Here is a 20731-nt window from a genome sequence, read left to right on the forward strand (position 1 = left end):
CACCCGCTGCCCCGCGCTCCCCGCGGAATTCCACCTACGTCACAGGGCAGGTCGGCCAGGGGATTCCCATGACGTAACGCCGTCAGTTGGTCCCGACCTCCCCCTTACGTCACGCCGCCAGGTTGCCCGCAGGTTTTCTTTATGTCACGCCGTCACGTGGTCCTGAGCCGCGCCGTATGTCATTACGTCAGGTGGCCCTCAAGCCCCGCCCTACGTCACCACGTCAGGCGGACCTCAAGCCCCGCCCTACGTCACGCCGTCAGGTGGACCTCCAGCCCCGCCCTACGTCCACACGTCAAGCGGACCTTCAGCCCCGCCCTACGTCACGCCGTCAGGGAGACCGCGCGCCCCGCGAGGATGGCGGTTTAACGGTCGGAGAATGGAGCGGGGAGAGACGACAGGTGGGGCCGGGTGGCTCAGGGTGGGTTAGAGAAGGGGAGGATGGGGGCGGGGGAGGGGGTGGGAGAGAAAGGGGATGTGGGGGGAGAGAAGGGGGTGGGAAGGAAAGGTGAGGGGGAAGGGAGTGAGAAGCGGGATGGGGAGGGTGTGGGGAGAGAAGGTGAGGGGTGTAGGGGGAGGGTGAGGGGTGAGGGGAGAGGGTGAAGGGGGAGGGAGAGGGGTGAGGGGGAGGGAGAGGGGGAGGGAGAGGGTGTGGGGAGAGGGTGAGGGGAGTGGGGGAGGGTGAGGGGAGAGTGAGGGGGAGGGAGAGGGGAGAGGGGTGAGGGGAGAGGGTGAGGGGTGAGGGGGAGGGTGAGGGGAGAGGGTGAGGGGAGTGGGGGAGGGTGAGGGGAGAGGGTGAGGGGGAGGGAGAGGGTGTGGGGAGAGGGTGAGGGGGAGGGAGAGGGGGGAGGGAGAGGGGGAGGGAGAGGGTGTGGGGAGAGGGAGAGGGTGAGGGGAGTGGGGGAGGGTGAGGGGAGAGGGTGAGGGGGAGGGAGAGGGTGTGGGGAGAGGGTGAGGGGAGAGGGTGAGGGGAGAGGGGTGAGGGGAGAGGGTGAAGGGGGAGGGAGAGGGGTGAGGGGAGTGGGGGAGGGAGAGGGTGTGGGGAGAGGGAGAGGGTGAGGGAGAGGGTGTGGGGAGAGGGTGAGGGGAGTGGGTGAGGGGGAGGGAGAGGGTGAGGGGAGAGGGTGAGGGTGAGGGGAGAGGGGGAGGGTGAGGGGAGAGGGGGAGGGTGAGGGGAGAGGGGTGAGGGGAGTGGGGGAGGGTGAGGGGAGTGGGGGAGGGTGAGGGGAGAGGGTGAGGGGGAGGGGAGAGGGTGTGGGGAGAGGGTGAGGGGAGTGGGGAAGGGTGAGGGGAGAGGGTGAGGGGGAGGGAGAGGGTGTGGGGAGAGGGGGAGGGAGAGGGGGGAGGGAGAGGGGGAGGGAGAGGGTGTGGGGAGAGGGTGAGGGGAGAGGGTGAGGGGGAGGGTGAGGGGAGAGGGTGTGGGGAGAGGGTGAGGGGAGTGGGGGAGGGTGAGGGGAGAGGGTGAGGGGGAGGGAGAGGGTGTGGGGAGAGGGTGAGGGGGAGGGAGAGGGAGAGGGGGGAGGGAGGGGGGGAGGGAGAGGGTGTGGGGAGAGGGAGAGGGTGAGGGGAGTGGGGGAGGGTGAGGGGAGAGGGTGAGGGGGAGGGAGAGGGTGAGGGGAGAGGGTGAGGGGAGAGGGGTGAGGGGAGAGGGTGAAGGGGGAGGGAGAGGGGTGAGGGGAGTGGGGGAGGGAGAGGGTGTGGGGAGAGGGAGAGGGTGAGGGAGAGGGTGTGGAGAGAGGGTGAGGGGAGTGGGTGAGGGTGAGGGGAGAGGGTGAGGGGAGAGGGTGAGGGGAGAGGGGGAGGGTGAGGGGAGAGGGGGAGGGAGAGGGGTGAGGGGAGTGGGGGAGGGTGAGGGGAGTGGGGGAGGGAGAGGGTGTGGGGAGAGGGTGAGGGGGGAGGGAGAGGGTGAGTGGGGGGAGGGTAAGCGGTGTAGGGGGAGAGTGAGGCGTATAGGGGGAGGGTGTGGGGAGAGGGGGAGGGTGTGGGGATAGAAGGTGAGGGGTGTGGGGAGAGTGGGGTGGGAGGAGGATGGGCAGTGAGGGGCGTAGGCAGGGTGGGAGGGAGGACATGGGGCTGAAGGGGACGATAGTTGGGCAGGGACAGCAAGGAGGATGGAGAGGAGATAGCAAGGGTTATGGGAGTCAAGGGTGAGGAGGGGCAGAGGGGATGGTGAGGGTTTAGGACATGTGAGGCAGACACAGGGGGATTGATATTTGAACTGGGGAGTGGGACATTAGCAGGAGGGAGACACGGAGGGGGTTGGAGATGGAGCCTGGCCAGGGAGGTATAGGGAATGCAGACAGCCCCAGAGGTAATCTGTCTCTAGATCTGTTCTGCAGCATCCTGTCTCAATGTGCAAGACGTTAGGGAGACCACACCCGCTATGATATGTACAGTTCCAGTCACCCTGCTACAGGAAGGGTGTTAGTAAACTGGAAAAGATGCAACATAGATCGATTGATTACCTGGATTGGAGGGTTTGAGTGAGAAGGAGGAGCTGGATAGGCTGGGATTGATTTCCATGGAGCAAAGAAACATAAGGAGATGACATACAGGTTTATAAAATCACGTGAGCACAGACCGGGTGAAGGTCTGAAACTAGGGTTTATAGGTTCACTGTGAGAGGGGAAAATTTAAAGGGGATGTGGTGCTGCATGACTCTTTGTATTCCAACATTCATTAAAGTTCTAGCAGTCAGATTTTATTTCCCTGTCGCGCCCCTGACTGATGTCGCATTTGTTTCAGGAAGCGGATAGAGCGAGAACAATGGGCTCTACATGTCAGAAACAGAGGCAAGGTCTGGTGAAAGGCCGCAGGGAACAGTTGAGCAACAGACACAATAAAGGCTGAGGTGAGAGGGAGCTGGGACTGGAAGATGGGTGTGTGTTTTGTTTTGCCTTACTCCTCATTATGATCGCACCTCCTCATTTATCTCTTTAGAAACATGGAAAATAGGTGCAGGAGTAGGCCATTCGGCCCTTCGAGCCTGCACCGCCATTCAATATGATCATGGCTGATCATCCAACTCAGTATCCTGTACCTGCCTTCTCTCCATACCCCCTGATCCCTTTAGCCACAAGGGCCACATCTAACTCCCTCTTAAATATAGCCAATGAACTGGCTTCAACTACCTTCTGTGGCAGAGAATTCCACAGATTCACCACTCTGTGTGAAAAAAAACATTCTCATCTCGGTCCTAAAAGACTTCCCCCTTATCCTTAAACTGTGACCCCTTGTTCTGGACTTCCCCAACATCGGGAACAATCTTCCTGCATCTAGCCTGTCCAACCCCTTAAGAATTTTGTAAGTTTCTATAAGATCCCCCCTCAATCTTCTAAATTCCAGCGAGTACAAGCCGAGTCTATCCAGTCTTTCTTCATATGAAAGTCCTGCCATCCCAGGAATCAATCTGGTGAACCTTCTCTGTACTCCCTCTATGGCAAGAATGTCTTTCCTCAGATTAGGAGACCAAAACTGTACGCAATACTCCAGGTGTGGTCTCACCAATGCCCTGTACAACTGCAGCAGAACCTCCCTGCTCCTATACTCAAATCCCCTTGCTATGAATGCCAACATACCATTCGCTTTCTTCACTGCCTTCTGCACCTGCATGCCTACTTTCAATGACTGGTGTACCACGACACCGAGGTCTCGTTGCATCTCCCCTTCTCCTAATCGGCCACCATTCAGATAATAGTCTGCTTTCCTGTTCTTGCCACCAAAGTGGATAACCTCACATTTATCCACATTATACTGCATCTGCCATGCATTTGCCTACACACCTAACCTATCCAAGTCACGTTGCAGCCTCCTAGCATCCTCTTCACAGCTAACACTGCCCCCCAGCTTCGTGTCATCTGCAAACTTGGAGATGTTGCATTCAATTCCCTCGTCCAAATCATTAATATATATTGTAAATAGCTGGGGTCCCAGCACTGAGCCTTGCGGTACCCCACTAGTCACTGCCTGCCATTCTGAAAAGGACCCGTTTATTCCTACTCTTTGCTTCCTGTCTGCCAGCCAGTTCTCTATCCACATCAATACTGAACCCACAATACCGTGTGCTTTAAGTTTGCATACTAATCTCTTATGTGGGACCTTGTCGAAAGCCTTCTGGAAGTCCAGATATAACACATCCACTGGTTCTCCCTTATCCACTCTACTAGTTACATCCTCGAAAAATTCTATAAGATTCGTCAGACATGATTTACCTTTCATAAATCCATGCTGACTGTCCAATGATTTCACCACTTTCCAAATGTGCTGCTATCCCATCATTAATAACTGACTCTAGCATATTCCCCACTGCCGATGTTAGACTAACTGGTCTGTAATTCCCCATTTTCTCTCTCCCTCCCTTTTTGAAAAGTGGGGTTACATTAGCTACCCTCCAATCCTCAGGAACTACTCCAGAATCTAAAAAAAATTGAAAAATTATCACTAATGCATCCACTATTTCTGGGGCTACCTCCTTAAGCACTCTGGGATGCAGCCTATCTGGCCCTGGGGATTTATTGGCCTTTAATCCATTCAATTTACCTAACACCACTTCCCGACTAACCTGGATTTCACTCAGTTCCTCCATTTCATTTGACCCCCGGTCCCCTGCTATTTCCGGCAGATTATTTATGTCTTCCTTAGTGAAGACAGAACCAAAGTAGTTATTCAATTGGTCTGCCATGTCCTTGTTCCCCATGATCAATTCACCTGTTACTGACTGCAAGGGACCTACATTTGTTTTAACTAATCTTTTTCTCTTCACATATCTATAAAAGTTTTTGCAGTCAGTTTTTATGTTCCCTGCCAGTTTTCTTTCATAATCTATTTTCCCTTTCCTAATTAAGTCCTTTGTCCTCCTCTGCTGGACTCTGAATTTCTCCCAGTCCTCTGGTAGGCTGCTTTTTCTTGCTAATTTGTACGCTTCATCTTTTGTTTTGATACTATCCCTAATCTCCTTTGTTAGCCACGGATACACTACCTTCCCTGATTTATTCTTTTGCCAAACTGGGATGAACAATTGTTGTAGTTCATCCATGCGGTCTTTAAATGCCTTCCATTGCATATCCACCGTCAACCCTTTAAGAATCAATTGCCAGTCTATCTTGGCCAATTCACGTCTCATGCCCTCAAAGTTTCCTTTCTTTAAGTTCAGAACCGTTGTTTCTGAATTAACTATGTCACTCTCCATCCTAATGAAGAACTCAACCATATTATGGTCACTCTTATGGTCAACCATATCATGGCCCAAGGGGCCACGCACATCAAGACTGCTAACTAACCTTTCCTCATTACTCAATACCCAGTCTAGAATAGCCTGCTCTCTCGTTGGTTCCTCTGCATGTTGGTTTAGAAAACTATCCCGCATACATTCCAAGAAATCCTCTTCCTCAGCACCTCTGCCAATTTGATTCACCCAATCTATATGTAGATTGAAGTCACCCATTATAACTGTTTTACCTTTGTTGCACGCATTTCTAATTTCCTGTTTGATGCCATCCCCAACTCTACTACGACTGTTAGGTGGCCTGTACACAACTCCCACTAGCGTTTTCTGCCCCTTAGTGTTTCGCAGCTCTACCCAAATCGATACCACATCCTCCAAGCTAATGTCCTTCCTTTCTATTGCGTTAATCTCCTCTCTAACCAGCAACGCTACCCCACCTCCTTTTCCTTTCTGTCTATCCCTCCTGAATATTGAATATCCCTGGATGTTCAGCTCCCAGCCCTGGTCACCCTGGAGCCATGTCTCCGTAACATATAACATATAACATATAACAACTACAGCATGGAAACAGGCCTGTCCGGCCCTACCAGTCCACTGCGACCATTCTCCCTGACCTAGTCTCATCTACCTGCACTCAGACCATAACCCTCCAATCCCCTCCTATCCATATACCTATCCAATTTACTCTTAAATAATAAAATCGAGCCAGCCTCCACCACTTCCACCGGAAGCCCATTCCATACAGCCACAACCCTCTGAGTAAAGAAGTTCCCCCTCATGTTACCCCTAAACCTTTGTCCCTCAATTCTGAAGCTATGTCCCCTTGTTGGAATCTTCCCCACTCTCAAAGGGAAAAGCCTACCCACGTCAACTCTGTCCGTCCCTCTCAAAATTTTAAAAACCTCTATCAAGTCCCCCCTCAACCTTCTACGCTCCAAAGAATAAAGACCCAACCTGTTCAACCTCTCTCTGTAGCCTAAGTGCTGAAACCCAGGCAACATTCTAGTAAATCTCCTCTGTACCCTCTCCATTTTGTCGACATCCTTCCTATAATTTGGCGACCAGAACTGCACACCATACTCCAGATTTGGCCTCACCAATGCCCTGTACAATTTCAACATTACATCCCAACTTCTATACTCGATGCTCTGATTTATAAAGGCAAGCATACCAAACGCCTTCTTCACCACCCTATCCACATGAGATTCCACCTTCAGGGAACAATGCACAGTTATTCCCAGATCCCTCTGTTCCACTGCATTCCTCAATTCCCTACCATTTACCCTGTACGTCCTATTTTGATTTGTCCTACCAAAATGCAGCACCTCACACTTATCAGCATTAAACTCCATCTGCCATCTTTCAGCCCACCCTTCCAAAAGGCCCAAGTCTCTCTGTAGACTTTGAAAATCTACCTCACTATCAACTACTCCACCTATCTTAGTATCATCTGCATATTTACTAATCCAATTTGCCACACCATCATCCAGATCATTAATGTAAATGACAAACAGTGGACCCAACACAGATCCTTGGGGCACTCCACTAGACACTGGCCTCCAACCTGACATACAATTGTCAACCGTTACCCTCTGGTATCTCCCATTCAGCCATTGTTGAATCCATCTTGCAACCTCACTATTAATACCCAACGATTTAACCTTCTTAATCAACCTTCCATGTGGAACCTTGTCAAATGCCTTACTGCTTAATCAACCTTCCATGTGGAACCTTGTCAAATGCCTTACTGCTTAATCAACCTTCCATGTGGAACCTTGTCAAATGCCTTACTGATCCCAACTATATCATATTCATTAATAACTATCTGCACATTCCACTCATCCACCTTATTACAAATGCTCCTTGCATTGAGACACAAAGCCTTCAGGCTTGTTTTTACAACCCTTATACAATTATGTTGAAAAGTGGCCCTTTTTGATTTTTGCCCTGGATTTGTCTGCCTGCCACTTTTCACCTTGCTACCTATTGCTTCTAGCCTCATTTTACACCCCTCTGTCTCTCTGTTCATGCTCCCATCCCCCTGCTACATTAGTTTAAATCCTCCCCGACAGCACTAGCAAACACTCCCCCAAGGAAATTGGTTCCATTCCAGCTCAGGTGCAGACCGTCCTGTTTGTACTAGTCCCACCTCCCCCAGAACTGGTTCCAATGTCCTAGAAATTTGAATCCCTCCCCCTTGCACCATTTTTCAAGCCACGTATTCATCTGAAATATCCTCCTATTTCTACTCTGACTAGCACGTGGCACTGGTAGTAATCCAGAGATTATTACCTTTGAGGTCCTACTTTTAAGTTTATCTCCTAGCTTCCTAAATTCACCTTGTAGGACCACATCTCGTTTTTTACCTATATCGTTGGTGCCAATGTGCACCACGACAACTGGCTGTTCACCCTCCCCCTCCAGAATGTTCTGCAGCCGCTCAGAGACATCCCTGACCCTTGCACCAGGGAGGCAACATACCATCCTGGAGTCTCGTTTGCGGCCGCAGAAACGCCTATCTATTCCCCTTACAATTGAATCCCCTATTACTATAGCCCTTCCACTCTTTTTCCTCCCCTCTTTTGCCACAGCGCCACCCACGGTGCCATGAACTTGGCTGCTGCTGCCTTCCCCATGTGAGCCATCTCCCCCAACAGTATCCAAAATGGTATATCTGTTTAGGAGGGAGATGACCGCAGGAGACTCCTGCCCTACCTGCCTACTGTTACGCTGGCTAGTGGCCACCTGTTCCCTTTCTGTCCGCTTGTCTTTTATCTGCGGTGTGGCCAACTCACTGTACGTGCTATTCACGACCTTCTCAGCATCTTGGATGCTCCAGTATGAATCCAACCGCAGCTCCAACCGTTCAATGCGGTCTGCCAGGAGCTGCAGCTGGACACACTTCCTGCACACGTAGTCATCAGGGACACCGACAATATCCCTGATCTTCCACATGTTGCAGGATGAGCACTCCACGGGGCCGATCTCAACTGAATTTAGATCATCCAGACATGGCTGATTAGACCCCCTGCCCAAGAATCACCTCCCAAAGCACTCTACCCTTTTGCACCACTACACGAAAGGGACAGAAGTGAGAGTGGGCCACTTGTCTCCTCAAACATGCCCCATAATTTAATGTGACCAGAGCCAATTTGCTCCACACCTCAACTCCTCTCCTGTGCCAACTGCACATAGCTTTGCATTCCATGATCTTTGAAAAACTGATCTGTGACCTCCATCATCAACAATCTAACCTCCAGGGTGGAGAATTCCAGCGTCACCATGCTCTCCCTGAATGTGACTGAACAATTATGGTGTAATAATTACCATAATTTACAAATTCACGTACAAATTTAACTACACTGTCATCCAGATTGTTAATGTGGATAACAAACAACAGTGGACACAGCACTGACCTCTGCATCACTCCACTGGTCACAGGCCTCCAATGAGAAAAACAGTGCTCTAAAACTAACCATTGACTCTTTCATCCAAGCCATCTTGAATCGAATTGTCTAGCTCGCCTTGGATTCCATGTGATCTAACCTTCCACACTAGCCTACCATATGGCAACTTGTCAGTGGTGTTCTGAAGTCTGAAACTGCCCTGCTCACTGTCCTGGCCTCATCTTCGAAATATACTTGTTAGGTTTGTGAGATAGGATTTCCCATTGCCAAAGCAATGCTGACTATCTCTAAACCGACCTGGAGTCATACTGCACAGAAGCAGGCTCTTCTGTTCAATGAGCAGGCTCTTCTTCCTTCAGTCTACGCTAGTCCCACCTGCCAGAATGTGGCCCATAACCCTCTAAACCTTTCCTATCCAAGTACCTGTCCAAATGTTTTTAAATGTTTTTACAGCACCCGCCTTAACTACCTCCTCTGGCAGCTACTTCTATTTACCCACCCCCTGTTTGAAAATGCTGCCCTCAGATTTTCTATTGAATCTTTTGCCTCTCACATTAAACTTAAGTCCCTCTGGTTCTTGATTTCCCTACTCAGGATAAAAGTTCACGAGTTACACGAGTAGAATTAGGCAATTTGGTCCATCGAGACCACTTCCCCATTCAATCATGGCTGATGTCTGTATCCTAATCCCATTTTCCTTCCTTCTCCCCATAACACTTGACACCTATTCTAATCAAGAATTTGTCCATCTCTGCCTTAAAAATATCCACTGACTGCCTTCTGTCTTCTTATTCCACAGATTAACTATCCTATGACTAAAGAAGTTCCTCCTTACCTCGTTTCTGAAAGAGCGCCCTTTCATTCTGTGGCTATAACTTCTGGTCTGAAACTCTCCCACCAGTGGAAACATGCTTTCCACATCCACTCTACAGCGTTCCATTGTTCTGTAATTTTCAATGAGGATCCCCCCTCAACTTTCTAAACTTTGGCGAGTCGAGGCCCGGTGCTGTCAAACGTTCAGACGACATAGACAATAATATATACACCTTATGATCACCGCTTAGCCTCCTGAGCTCAAAGGAATAAAGCCCTAGCTTGCCCAACTCCCCCTTGTTAAAGAAAACGTTAAAACACAACACAAAGATCTGGCAAGACAAGCAAGAGTTTATTCCAAAGCGCCAAACACAGTGATCACTGGGAGCAATTGTAGGAGATTGCTCAACGAACAAAGATTCATCTGTTCCTTAAGTACAGACTTTCCTTTTGATGTTTGGTTTGCCATAGCAAACACTTTAGAGGTTTTCCTTCCTCCAAATGATCTTATACAAATATACATTGTGCACCTCTCAAAGCGCAGCAGAGTAAACACAGCCATTACAGATAAGCAAATGTCCTGTTACCCTTTCAACTGTATTTTATTGTTTTATGATTGCCATTTGTCCTTTGAGAACAGAATCTGACTAAAGTAAACTGCAGTGAGTGTCAGCTGCAGATGCCCAGTTTCAACCTAATTTAAAACACAGACTTATTATCATGCATGAAGAGGACTTTAAACATTTTAAGCACACCAGGGCAGCGTAGATGGGGCATGTTGGTCGGCATAGGCAAGTTAGACCAAAAAGTCTGTTCCCACGCTGTGTAACTCTCTGACTCTAATCAGCCCATGTCTAACCAAATGCATGTATATCTCATCTCAGAATCCTCTCCAATAATTTGCCTACCACAGATGTTAGGCTCACTGGTCTATAGTTCCCAGGTTATTCCTTGCAGCCTTTCTCAAATAGAGGCGCAACATTAGCCACCCTCCACTCTTGCGGCAGCTCACCCGCGCCTAATGATGATTCATATATCTTAGCCAGGGATCCTGCAATTCTTCTCAAGCTACCTACAGTATTCTTGGATATGTCTGATCAGGCCCAGGAGATTTATGTACTTCCAATAACCTTAGGACATCCAGTACCTCTTCGACCATATTACAGACTTTCCTTACTGAGGACCTTGCCCGTCTCCCGCAGCATTTAGAGATAGCCATTTTGGTTTCTGGAGAACCCTATTCTCTCTCTATTTACCGTCTTTATCTTAATGTACATAAAATCTCTCTGGATTTTCCTTAATATTATTTCCCTATTTTATGCCCTCCTGATTTTCCCGAAACTTCTCCAGCGTTACACTTGATCCCAGCTGCCTACACAAGTTCTATGCCTCCTTTTTCCAGACCAGAGGCTCAATTTCTCTGATCATGCAGGCTTCCTTACTCCCACCTGCCTTGCCCTTTGCTCGAATTGGAACATGCATGTTCTGAGCACATGCCATCACACTTTTAAAGGCATCCCGCTTTCCGGATGTTTCTTTGCCTGCAAAGAACCTACTCCAATCAACTTGAGCAAGTTCCCGTCTCATACCATCAAAGTTACACGAGTCCCAATTTAGAATTTTAACTTGTGAGCCCACCCTCTCTTTAACCATGACTATTTTAAAGCTAATAGAACTGTGGTCACTCCTCCTAAAACGCTGGTATCACAAAATGCTGGAGTAACTCAGCGGGTCAGGCAGCATATCAGGAGAGAAGGAATGGGTGACGTTTCGTCCTCACCTTCCACCCCATCAGCCAGCGTATCCAACAAATCATCCTCCAACATTTCCATCACCTCCAACGGGACCCCACCACTGGCCATATCTTCCCATCTCCTCCCCTTTCTGCGTTCCGTAGAGACCGTTCCATCCGTAACTCCCTGGTCCACTCGTCCCTTCCTACCCAAACCACCCCCTCCCCGGGCACTTTCCCCTGCAACCGCACGAGATGCAACACATGTTCCTTTACCTCCCCCATCAACTCCATCCAAGGACCCAAATCGTCTTTCCAGGTGAGACAGAGGTTCACCTGCACCTCCTCCAACATCATCTATTGTGTCCGCTGTTCTAGATGTCAACTTCTCTACATCGGCGAGACCAAACGCAGGCTCGGTGATCGTTTCGCTCAACACCTTTGTTCAGTCCGCCTTAACCAACCTGATCTCTCGGTGGCTAAGCACTTCAACTCCCCCTCCCATTCCCAGTCTGACCTTTCTGTCATGGGCCTCCTCCAGTGCTATGGTGAGGCCCACCGGAAATTCGAGGAACTGCACCTCATATTTTGCTTGGTCATCTTGCAGCCTAGCGGTATGAACATTGACTTCTCCAACTTTAGATAGTTCCTCTGTCTCCCTCTTCCCCTCCCCCTTCCCAGTTCTCCCTGTGTCTTCCTGTCTCCACCTATATCCTTTCTTTGTCCCGCCCCCTGACATCAGTCTGAAGAATGGTCTCGACCCGAAACGTCACCCATTCTTTCTCTCCTGAGATGCTGCCTGACCTGCTGAATTATTTCAGCATTTTGTGACACCTTCGATTTGTACCAGCATCTGCAGTTATTTTCCAACACCTCCTAAAACGCTCATCCACTGACATTTCAGGCACTTGCCTGCCCCAATTTCTAAAGAGAAGATCGAGCTTTGCTCTCTCCCATAGTGGCCTCTAATTATTGCCTGAGGAAACTTTCCTGAACTCATTTGACAAATTCCATGCCATCTCAGCCCTTGACACTCTGGCTGTCCCAGTCTATATTGGGAGAGTTAAAATCCCTGATGATGGTAACCCTATTAGTCGGCTGTCTGAAATTTCCTCGCACATTTGTTCTTATAATTCCCGTTGGCTATTTAAGGGCCTGTAGTACACTCCCAACAAGCTAATCATCCGTTTTTTAATTTCTGAGCTCCACTGATACAACCTCACTACAAGACCCATCAGAAATGTCATCTGATTACTGCCGTGACATTCTCCTTAATCAATCGAGCAACAACCTCTCCTCTTTTACCCCCATCTCTTGTACCTCTAGCACCTGTACCCTGGATCATTAAACTGCCAGTTCTGTACCTCTCTTAGCCATGTTTTTGTAATTTTTAAAATGTCCTAGTCGCATGTACCTATCCAAGTCTTACCCATCAGGCCTCTCGCATTAAATAGACGCTATTCAATAGAAACATAGAAACAGAAAATAGGTGCAGGAGGAGTTGGCCATTCGTCCCTTTGAGCCAGCACCGCCATTCATTGTGATCAAGGCTGATCATCCACAATCAGTCACCTGTGCCTGCCTTCTCCCATACCCTTTGATTTCGCTATGCCCAAGAGCTCTATCTAACTCTCTTTTAAATCCATCCAGTGAATTGGCCTCCACTGCCTTCCGTGGCAGAGAATTCCACAAATTCTCAGCTCTCTGGGTGATTCCACAAATTCACAACTGTGGGTGATTCCACAAAATCACAACAGTCCTACGTCACGTCCTGCTGTGCTATCCGGCCTAGTGAGCTTTCTTTATCATCCTCCATACCTAGTTCCAGCCTCTCACCTGCCTCAGTTCTCTCAGTTCTGCAGTGAACACCCCCCCCCCCCAACCAGCAAAGTTAATTTAAACCCACCCGACTACCAGCAGTAAACTTTCCAGCCAGGATATTGGTTGGTCTCCAGATCAAGTGTAACCCATCCTCCTTGTATGGATCAACTCTGCCCCAGAAGAGATTCTAATGGTTCAAAAATCCAAATCCCTACCCCCTGCAACAACTCCTCAGCCACACATTTATCTGTCCAAATTTCTTGTACCTACCCTCATTAGCACGTGGTACTGGAGTTCATGCTTTTGAACCTTTTGCCTAACTATGTATATTCATTTTGTGGGACCTCTTTCTTTTTCCTAAACTCATTTGTGCCAACATGCACAGCACTCACCCTCCCCTTGAGAATGTCCATGCCTATCGAAATGCTGGTAGATCCAGTCCCTCCAACTTCCCTCAAATAACCTTTGCGCCACTGATGTCAGGCTCGCTGTTCTGTAGCTTCCTAATTTATTCTTGCTGCCCTTTTCAATAATTCACTTCTTAAATAGCTTTGTTCAAAACTTCTCACAGTGGTGCAGCTCGTAGAGCTGCTGCCTCGGTTCTCCCATCATCTGGCTTCGAATGTGACCTCGGGTGCTGACTGTATGCAATTTACACATTCTCCCTGTCACCTTGTGGGTTTCCTCTCAGCTCCCAAAACATCAATGATGGTACTTTATTTTAATTCTATCTTATACATTGTTCTGTGTTGTGAATGGAGCAATCTGGGTGGGCAGAATGGGAAGAGGAAGTGGGAAAGGGGGAGGGGGGTGAGGATGGGAGAAGGGAGAGATTGAAACATATTTACCGAAACGGTGCAATGAAATTGTTATTTACAGCAGCCTAATACCTCTATAAAAGATAACATAAACACAAATAATGTTTTAGTTCATTAATAAAAACAATGTTGGTGAGAAACAAAGCAAGCCCAAAGATAAAATGGGGGAGAATAACTTAGTTGAGGTTTGGATTTTTTTTAATGGATGGTTGGTGTGGAGTCAAAGGTCCTGTTTCCATGCTGTTTGTCTCTGACTCTGTCCCACCATCTAGCCTGTTATATACATACATAGATATCTGCTGCCTTGGGCTCGTGTGTGGCTCATCCCTCATTTATCCCTTATCCTTGTCAACTCCAAACAACACAAACCAACATTTTTAGACATTTGTGATAATATAAAAGCGTTATCCCTGAAATTAGGTGAGTTAATCTCTTCTGGGCTATCTTCAATGCAAATATACTCTTAAATAACGAGACCAATACCACACATAGTATTTCAGGTTGAATTTAAACTCTGCATTATCATCTCCAACCCCGCTTGCAATAAATCCCAATGTGCTGCTTACCTTCCTGATGTTTGTCACACCTTCATGTCGACTGTCAGGTGTCTCATGCACAAGAACACCTCGATCTGTCTGCACTCCACCATTTTCAATTTCCTCTGCCTTTTCATACTTCACACAAGTGCGTGACCTCACATTGCTCTTAATTAAGTTCCATTCACCAGGTTCAAACCCATTCTCTTGATCTGTGTCTGTCTGTGATGCCTTGACTTGAGGGGAGCACAGCTGAGTAAGGGAGGAGAGGGGGTGGGGGCTGGTGCACAGTGAGCAGAGATGATGAATCAGAGGACAGACGTGTGAGAGGCATCATCTGCAGGATAATTTCCTCCCACACCAGCAGTGAGCTAATGTTGGCCCTCTGTTGTGTACTGGGATTTTATACTGAGAATGGATTGGATAATAAACATCTAGAAAATAGACACATCCCTCCCCAGGATGGCTCACTATTAATGTTGAACACTGAGCTTTGAGTGTGTTGTAAAGTACGCAATGTTAGGAATGATGTTAGTTTAGACAGGAACAAAATTGCATGATTGCAGCAAGCGGGGATGGGCACATGGCATGGCTGTGATTTTAGCCTGAATTGGACATTCCTGCGTGGTAACATTTAATGTCTTCACAGCTGGCATAGATTTGAACAGCATGGAAACATGCACTTTGGCCCAACACGTCCGTGGTTTGCCCATGTCCCTGAGCAAGTGTTCCTCCAAGTGTTGGAGCAACACAACTGGACAGATAGCATCTGTGGAGGGAATGGACAGATGGTGTTCGGAGTCTGACGAGGGAGCCTGACCTGAAACATTGCCTGTCCATTCCCTCCACAGATGCTGCTTGACCTGCTGAGCTCTTCCAGCACTTGGAGATTTGTTCAAAATTGCAGAATATGCAGTTTGTTGTATCTCTCCCGACATCTTTATTGTCCAAGTGCCTCTTCAAATTTCTTTGAAACATGATAATTGTACGTGCCTCAACCACTTGCTCTGGCTGCTCATTCCATATACTCACCATGCTCTGAAAAATGTGTCCCTCCTTAAACCTATGACTTTTATCATGAGAAAGAGATTGTGACTATACAGCTTACTTAGGAAAAAAAACTGCAGATGCTGGTTTCAATGGAAGGTAGACACAGTAACTCAGTGGGTCAGGTAGCGACTCGAAAAGTCACCCATTCCTTCTCTCCCAAGATGCTGCCTGACCCGCTGAGTTACTCCAGCATTTTGTGTCTGCATACAGCTTACTTACATTCCACATAAATTTATAAACCTCCATAAAGACACCGCTCAGGTTTTACCTTTGCTCCAGGGAAAATAGACAGCTTATCCATTCTCTCCCTTTAAACTCATTTAAAATCCCAACAACATTTTCTAGTCTTGGCTGTTTTGCAGGTGCCAAGGCTGTCCGCTCATCATAGTTCTCGAGCACTGACACCAATGTGGATGTTCCATTTCCAGTCCTCTCTGTTACTGTAGTCCCACCGCACAGCTGAGTGTCCAGAGCTGCCACGTTAGAGGAGGTTGACGTGGAATGTAAAACATGTCATGGAGCTGCTGGGCAGAATGGCGTGTTTCTGTGCAGAGACATAAACAATTCATTTTCTCTTCTGTGGCCATTGCAGGTCAAATGGAAACCCATGTCCTGGTCAATTCTGCCCTCTTCGACTATACCTGGCAAAATGAGAGCAAGATTCAGGTACTACAATTACTGGAATCTTGAACAAAATGCTGGAGTAATATAACGGCTCAGGCAGAGTTTGCAGAAGGAATGGAAAGCAGTTTGGATTCAATAGTCAATGGTCGTTTATTTGTCACATACACATAAAAGTGTAGTGAAATGAAACATTACCCGCAGTTGAAACACTAAGACCAATAAGAATAATCAATAAAAATGCAATAACACATACAATCATACACTAACACCAAACAAAAGAAACATCCATCACAGTGAGTCTCCTCCAGTCCTTTCTCACTGTGATGGAAGGCCAAAATGTCTTTTCTCTTCCCTGCCGTCTTCTCCCGAGGTCAGGCTGTTGAACTTGCCACGTCGGGGCGGTCGGGGCTCCCGACATTGGAGCGCCGCGCCGGACGGTGAAAGGTCCACGGCCAATACCAGGCCGCGCCGGACGGTGAAAGGTCCGCGGCGGGCCGACCCAAGCCCCGCGATTCGGGGTGGGCGAACACGCTGCCTCTGCCGCTGCTGGTGCTCCCGATGTCGGCCCCCACCCAGGGGCCTGCGGGCTTCCGACATCCACGCGGCCCGCGCCGGAGCCTCCGGAGACGAGTCGCAGCCGCTCCCGCAGCATCCGAAGGCGGCCAGCGCCGCAGGTGGTGAGTCCGGGCCGCGGGCTCTGCGAACCAGAGCCCCAGGTGGTCCCAGGTGCATGGCCGGTGGTAGGCCGCAACGGGAACGGAGACACGACACAGAAACAAAGGTCGCGTCTCCGTTCGGGAGAGAGAATTTTTTTTACAGTTCCCGTTCCCTCCCACCCCCCCCCCCACATAACATACTAACACTACACCATATTAAAACTACAATTCATACAAAAACAACAAAAAACACAAAAGACCCTTCATCAGACTGAATAAAGTGCGAACAAGCAACTTTCAATATCAGGAGCGCAGGTAACATTGGTGAACGGAAGGCTGCAAACTGAGCAAAATTTGACACAAGGAATCAAGGGGACAGTTGGTGAAATGGGGACTGGAATATGAGGGAACAGGAGAGAACGACGAGTGGGTGGACAGACTGAGAAACAGTATCCTTGGAAGCTTGAGTGAATAACTGATGATCCTTGTTTTCCAGTTTGTGCCATCTTATTCCACTATTTCCTCTGTGTTGAGCTCAGTCATGATGTTCTCATGCTGATTTTCAAACCGTTTAGTGGTCCTATCTGTTACCCTCTTTGCAGTACTCTCCATAATTTTTAATGGTCCAAGATATATGGCTGCTTCCAATTCAGTTCTTTCGATAAACTGATGTAATTTTTAGTGAGCGAGGAATGATTGTGTGAGATGCAAATGTGAGTGCTCACAATCACGATGCTCGAGACAATCTTGAGAAACAAGAATAGTTTATTTGCAAGTCTGCAGAGTTGGGTGCCTCCCCTCTCGAGACACACCGAGGTCGGGAAAATCCCTTCTTTTTATTCACTTCAATTTACAATTGTTACACCTTTAATTCCTCCCCTTCGGGCTCCTTCCAATCGGAGCACTGAGGTGCACAATCTACCGTCACCGCCCCTGTTGCCTCCCACATCATACATCGCATGCGCATTTAAATGAGACATCTTGTCATGCTGGGCGTTTTTGTAATATTCATTTATCTCATTAGGCAAGCGCAGTACAGAGTAGTTCATGCCCTTCCTCTCCCCTAGTTCTCTGATTATTTTGCCCTTCCTCCTAGTTCTCTGATTATCTTCTAACACTTGTCCTTGGACTGTCACCATTTGTTCTTGCGGGTTTTTTTCTAGCCGAGCACGGTCGGGTCAGCTATTTCTCAGGGTCCCTTTTTTTTTCTAGCCGAGCACGGTCGGGTCAGCTATTTCTCAGGGTCCCGAGTCTAAATCAATTATCCCTTTTTTTTTTACCTCTCACAATCCACCCTTTTTCTTATGGCACGCTACTTTGATTTATACTATTTCTTCCTTTTCTAGTGCTAGCAGCAGAGTCTTTGCCTCTCTATATTCCTCCTGCTGGTCATGCTGTGTTCTAAAGGCCATCATGGCGATGTCGTTCTTTGTCAGAGCTGTCTCTATCAATCGCTGAGACAACCCCCGTATGCAGGGAATGATGCAACATCCGAATAGACACAGCAACCCCATCATAACTATCACTGATGTTAGGGCTGATGTAAAGATGTGCTTCCATTTCCCAAACCAGGAGTCTAGAAACCCGGTCCCGGTCTACTCCAGAGTTCTCGGCCAATTCGATAGACAGGGAGGTGAGACTCGCTAGGGCCCTTGACACGGACCCATCAGGAGCAGTGTTGTTGGGGATGAAGGTGCAACATTGTTCCCCAAACATTACGCACACCTCCCCTTTTTCAGCCAGCAGCATGTCCAAGGCCATGCGATTTTGCCAGGCCATTAGGCTGGTAGCTGTCAGTTCCGCTAATCCTTCAACCGCATCTCGAGTGTAATTTATAAAGCTTTGTTGATTGTAGTATAGGTAGTTGATCCAGTCCACATTTTTATTAATTGTGGACCACCAGAAGAGTATGGACTCAAAGCCAGCAGCTATCTGGTTTCTGGCTTTGAATTCATCGGGTATCCCTCTTGGCACCCCTATTGCATCTATTTGGATGTGTGTGTCGATCCTCTCACCCCTCTCCTTTGTCGTCGGCCTCCTTCATTGAGTTCGACCGCATGCTCTACTGCTATGGTGAAGGGCATCATCAGTTGTGTAAGGGTACAGGTTCCCGTCCATGACCCTGGTAGCCGGGGCCACAGGGTATCCTCTCCGCACCACCACCAGACATCGGCTCTACTGACTATCTGCTTTCTCAGCCAGGAGCTACTGAACAGTGACCCCTGTTCCTCAGCTGTTATGTTATACGTCTGATTGCAGTTTAGCACCTCCCCCATTTCCTGTCCATCTGGGTTATATCTTGTATAGCACTCAAATCCCGCCTCCCCATGGTGAATGGGGGAGGTCGAGGGTCTTTCCTTCAGCCCTTCGTGTTGTTGTTGCTAGCCGGGAATAAGTAATGGTAGCTCTGGCAGGTCTCATTCTTTGGTAGTATGGGATTCGTCAATAGTTGTAGTATACATGACATAGCCCCAGGTGTCCTATTCCAATTCAGGGGAAATGGTACTGGGACCAGCTGAGGCTTAGCTGCGGCACAGGCGTAGCAATTGGTTTGTTGCATACTTCTGGCCGTGTACATCATCCAGGTAAGCCAGGTGTTGGTTCCCTTTTCCCTGTTGGTATTCCCTCCCCATACAATTGCATTAATTCTATTTCTCCTGTTACTATCATTATCTTCAAATCCTTAGGCTCATATTCCGTGGTGACATTGCTGACTACCGGTGGTGCTGGGGTTGCCCAGGGATCCCTACTCTGACTGTCATCTATCCGGAACATTTCCCCCTTATCCTCATATTTTACTATATATCCGTCCCGTTCTACCTCTATTTCAAACCTCAGGCATGCGTCCTTCCCTGTTCTATCTGCACATATCCAATACCTACCACTTTCCTTTATTTGAACCCTCTGTATGCTTACATATACACGTCCTGGCAATCCCTTGTTTGGGTTTTGATATACTCTCCACCTATCAGTTTGATAGGTGGACTTATGCCACCCTTCTCTGGATGAAGTGAATACCTCGCGCCAATTTTTACAGGGATGGGTGCATACATACATTCTATAACCACACCACCATTTTCCTTTATATACATCAAATGGGATGGTGGTGGCCCTTCTATTCTGTGGTATAGTGATTTTTATACATGCTACATTACTCACAAGCTGGGTAACCACCCAGCACCCGATCCACCAGCACGAAGTCTTCATTTTCCGTGCGGGGTTTTGGTGAATACCAAAGTCAATGGCTCCTTTCCTCCACGTACCGTCCACGGGCTGGTATTGTCTGGTGGGGCCTCCACGGGACCCTTAAATCGACTTGCGTGTGTCCACCCTTTTTCTTTTGTTCGTACTGCTGTCTCGGTGGTTAATAACACAAGGTAGGGTCCAGTCCACCTAGGTTGCAACTTTTCTTCCTTCCACGTTTTTATTAGTACCCAGTCTCCAGCCTTGACTGAGTGAATCGGAAAATCCAGTGGCGGGCTCTGGGCCAGTAATCCTTTAGTTTTTAGTTCTGCAAGAGATTGGGATACTGCCAGTAAATAGTTTCTTAGGAACACGTCGTTCCCTGGTATTGTTGGGACCCCTTCTATCTTTCCTAAGTACGGGAGCCCGAATAACATCTCATATGGTGATACCCCTATGTCTTTCCGAGGTGCCGTTCGGATTCTTAACAAGGCTATCGGAAGGCACTTAGTCCAGGGGAGTCTCGTTTCCTCTATTAACTTGGTGATTTGGGTCTTCAAGGTGCCATTCATTCTTTCCACCTTTCCGGAACTCTGGGGATGCCATGGTGTATGCAATTTCCATTCAATTCCTAATGCTTCACATATCATTTTATGTGTTTTGGAGGCAAAATGGGTCCCTCTATCTGAGTCTATTGTTTCCACAATCCCATATCTGGGTATAATTTGCTCCAATAATACCCTGGCTACCGACTGTGAGGTGGCAGTTGCTGTAGGGAATGCCTCTACCCATCTAGTGAAATGGTCTACTACCACTAACAGGTATTTCCATCTCCATCCGGGGCAACTCGGTGAAGTCTATCTGTAT

General features: G+C 48.4%; 1 protein-coding gene across 6 annotated transcripts in view; it reads left to right on the plus strand.

The window, feature by feature from the left end:
• Positions 1-300: 300 nt before the first annotated feature.
• Positions 301-20731, plus strand: part of LOC144589972 (uncharacterized) — a 287778-nt gene continuing 267347 nt past the window's right edge. For 4 of the 6 annotated variants that reach the window (XR_013546105.1, XR_013546108.1, XM_078394887.1 and 1 more), the window contains exons 1-2: positions 301-401; positions 2746-2851. The gene's annotated coding sequence lies outside the window, so the exon portion shown is untranslated. Of the gene's footprint in view, positions 402-2745; positions 2852-9430; positions 12988-15997; positions 16068-20731 lie in introns of those variants that run through there. The other 2 variants (XR_013546107.1, XR_013546106.1) reach the window with 2 other exon arrangements.

Source organism: Rhinoraja longicauda, unplaced genomic scaffold, assembly GCF_053455715.1.
Source record: "Rhinoraja longicauda isolate Sanriku21f unplaced genomic scaffold, sRhiLon1.1 Scf000089, whole genome shotgun sequence".
Classification (NCBI taxonomy): domain Eukaryota; kingdom Metazoa; phylum Chordata; class Chondrichthyes; order Rajiformes; family Arhynchobatidae; genus Rhinoraja; species Rhinoraja longicauda.